This window comes from Rhagoletis pomonella, unplaced genomic scaffold, assembly GCF_013731165.1.
Source record: "Rhagoletis pomonella isolate Grant_MI unplaced genomic scaffold, Rhpom_1.0 Rhpom_scaffold_00180, whole genome shotgun sequence".
In the NCBI taxonomy this organism is placed as follows: domain Eukaryota; kingdom Metazoa; phylum Arthropoda; class Insecta; order Diptera; family Tephritidae; genus Rhagoletis; species Rhagoletis pomonella.
The window spans coordinates 28839-31999 of NW_023458734.1; the positions used below are offsets into that span (position 1 = coordinate 28839).

General features: G+C 39.7%; 1 long non-coding RNA gene across 1 annotated transcript; it reads left to right on the forward strand.

Moving 5' to 3' along the window:
* The first annotated feature begins 1041 nt into the window (after nucleotides 1-1041).
* On the forward strand, nucleotides 1042-1638 carry LOC118750248. Its single transcript, XR_004994368.1, has 3 exons — nucleotides 1042-1171; nucleotides 1235-1413; nucleotides 1469-1638. It is a non-coding gene; the product is annotated as an uncharacterized LOC118750248 (long non-coding RNA).
* The last annotated feature ends 1523 nt before the right edge of the window (nucleotides 1639-3161 follow it).

Below are 3161 nucleotides of genomic sequence, written 5' to 3' on the forward strand. Positions count from 1 at the left end.
TAAGTCCTTGACTTCTACCGCGGTTTTTGCGGTCAGGGTCTCTACCGTCGCTTTTCTCCCAGCGTTTCCTTGACCGCTTGTTGAACCTCCACTGTGTGCGAATCCGTTGGTTTGGCCAATTGGAGGAGTAGCTCCCCATTGCCGGTTTTGCGTACTTTGGTTACCACGTCTTCCAAATGTTTTAATTGGGGATCGTTTTTTAAACCTCGCAGTATTTCTGCATACTAACTGCCGTCATGACTTTTTATTACTATCGCATCCGGCTTTGGCAACTTGGGTTTCGACTTCGACCTTTCTTTCCTTCTACTGTCTTCCATTGGGGTTCTTTACCATCGTTCGCCCCATTTGCTCGGTTTTTCTCTTCGCTTACGTTCGCTGGCGTCATTACTTTTTCCTGACGTTCTATCGCAGTGCTTGGCTGCTTTCCAGTTTTACTCGGTATACCGCTCCCAGGGATTTTTTGAGGCGTAGTTTGGTAAGCGACACTCAACACGTTTCGCGGTAGCGCATTCTTTGTTTTGCCATACAGTATGGCCAGCTCGGCAATGATATCGCGCATAGGTTGGTGAATGGACCTTCTTTTGCCGTCTTCCAGCATTTCCACCAACTCCCGTATTTTAACTCCCAGAGTAACCCACGCGGTAGGTTGATCTTCTGCTTGGGCGATATGCGCGCCTGGAGATGATGGCAAGGGTCTTGTAGGCGAGCTCGCCAGTCTGGGGCGCTTTCCAAAAGGATTTATGACGTCCGCACTCTCGGTTGCCAATATACCACCACCTGCTGCATTTCCACCCGCCTTCGCATTTCGCCCCGGTGGAGGCGACCTTGTAATAAAAATACTCACAAACCCACAGGGCTATTTTGCTACCACCCTAGCTTCAGTCAATATCTGCTGTTTGGTTTGGTACTTCGCTAAGTTTGCTTTAACTATTTGACTACCACTGGCCGAACCAAACTGTTCCCACTTTTAACGAGGAGATCAGCTGTATTTAACGCTTTATTTGTAAACACGGCATATTTCTGCTATGTCGCTCGTAAAATGTTTTCCAGTCTGCAAGTCCGCGAAAATTGTTAATATTTTATATTTTGTGATTACAAATCACCATATAAATGATTCCACACGCGCGACCGTCACCACGACTACGGAAACGACGCACTGCAATCTTTCCGGGTAAGCCGCAAGTGTTTAATCACGTTTGGGTGGCTATCTCAGTTTATATTTTGCGTATTTCAGGAGCTCCACTTGGAAGCTGCCAATTCTACCGCGACGTGGTACAATTGCATCTGTACAGGGCACTTCGCGAAAGAGTGCAGGAAGCCAAAACGGGAATTTGGGTCGTGTTATGCGTGATGACAACAAGGGCACCTGGCAATTGAGGTAAATACAAGAAGAAGGCCACGGATAAAAAGTTTGTAAGTTATTTCAATATAAGTATTTTAACACAACCTAAAATAGATATGTTTATAGAATGCCTAATTGACTCGGGGAGCCCTATAAGTATAATCAAAGAGGTTTTTGTTCCTGGACGAGTGCGTTTGGATAAAGTTATGAATTCTTATTTTGGATTAAACAAATCTACATTAAAAGTAATTGGAAAAATGTATGTTTCGGTTAACGTTTTGAAAAAAAATTTTATGATTGAAATTGTAGTGGTTCCTAATGAATCTATATGTTACCCAGTCGTACTAGGTAGGGATTTTATAGACATAAGTAACGCAAAGTTGAAAATTGGAAATATTGAATTAACACATAAAATATCACAAGTTGATACTGGAAGCAATGTATTTAAAGTTGATAACATTAACGAGGGTGTGATAGCAAATAAGAACGCACGTAATGTAAATATAGTTAACGATACATTTCAAAGTGAAGACAATGAAAGTAACGAAATGATAAGGTCATATCACAGATTTTGGAGCTAAATGTACACGATGCGAATACTTTCGAATATAAGATAGGCGAAGAAACTAGTTTTTGTGACAGAAAGAAATTTGAAGAGATATTCCGCAAAGAATAAGTACAGCCACATAGACCCGCAAACCCTATGGTAAAACAGGAAATAAAGCTGCCATTGGAAAACAATAAGCCATTATGTTTCTAGGGCCAACTTTCAATTTCCTATAGGGTAGTTTAAGGAGCTTTTCGGCCGGTTCAATAAAAAGCAAACAATGTTTCTTTTTCCTCCTACGCGTTTCGATGTTTTTCACATCTTCCTCAGGGAGTCTGGTGTTTATTGAAAACAATACATAAAAAACAAACAATTAGGCACATATGTATGTAAATAAAAATTATAACAAGTACAATACGTTGGTGTAACAATTTTTCCCGCAAAACATAACTTTCATTGAACATCAAACAAAGAAAATATAACAAAAATACACACTGATTTCAACTTATTATATTTAAGTGTACTTCTGCTCGTCTGTTCTCCTATTGACCATTATTGCTGTCCTGTATGCGCAATTTATATTGTCGACGTCTTCCTTAAAATTCATTGCATTCTGTATTTTTTGTTGTATTCGCAAACTTTCTAATGTAAGTCGAGTTCTATCTCTGTTCTCCACATCTAATATTTTCGCGTTTTCAAAGTCTGCTGTATGCCCGCTATTCGTTAAATGTTGTGCTAATGCAGTCGTTGTCTTCTTATTTCTTGCGTCGGTTTTATGTTCGCTTATTCTAATACCGAGAGCGCGCTTCGTTGTGCCTATGTATATTTTATTGCATGCTTCGCTAGCTTTACCATTGTATTTTATTTCGTAAACCACGTTATGTTGTTGTTCTTTGTTTATTTCGTCTTTTGTTTTGCTAAAAATTCTATTGATCATTCTATGTGGTTTATGTGCAAATGTTATGTTTTCGTTTTGGATGCTTTTTCGTATTTTTTTACTATCCGTTAATCCTTGTATATACGTGACGCCTGTGTATCTTTTGTTGTAGTTTCGGGTTGAGTGTTGAAATGCGCTGCTTTTGGCTTGTTTTTCGCTGTTGCTATCAACCTCTCAACAGCTTTGTGTGGATACCCGTTTTTATGTAATATGTTTCTAATTTTCCTGCTGTTGTCTTTTCTGAATTCCTGGTCACTTAAGGCGTATATTTTCTTAATGAGCTTCTTCTGCGTCCACGGATGGTTGGAATGATAATTGATCATTCTGGAGGATGC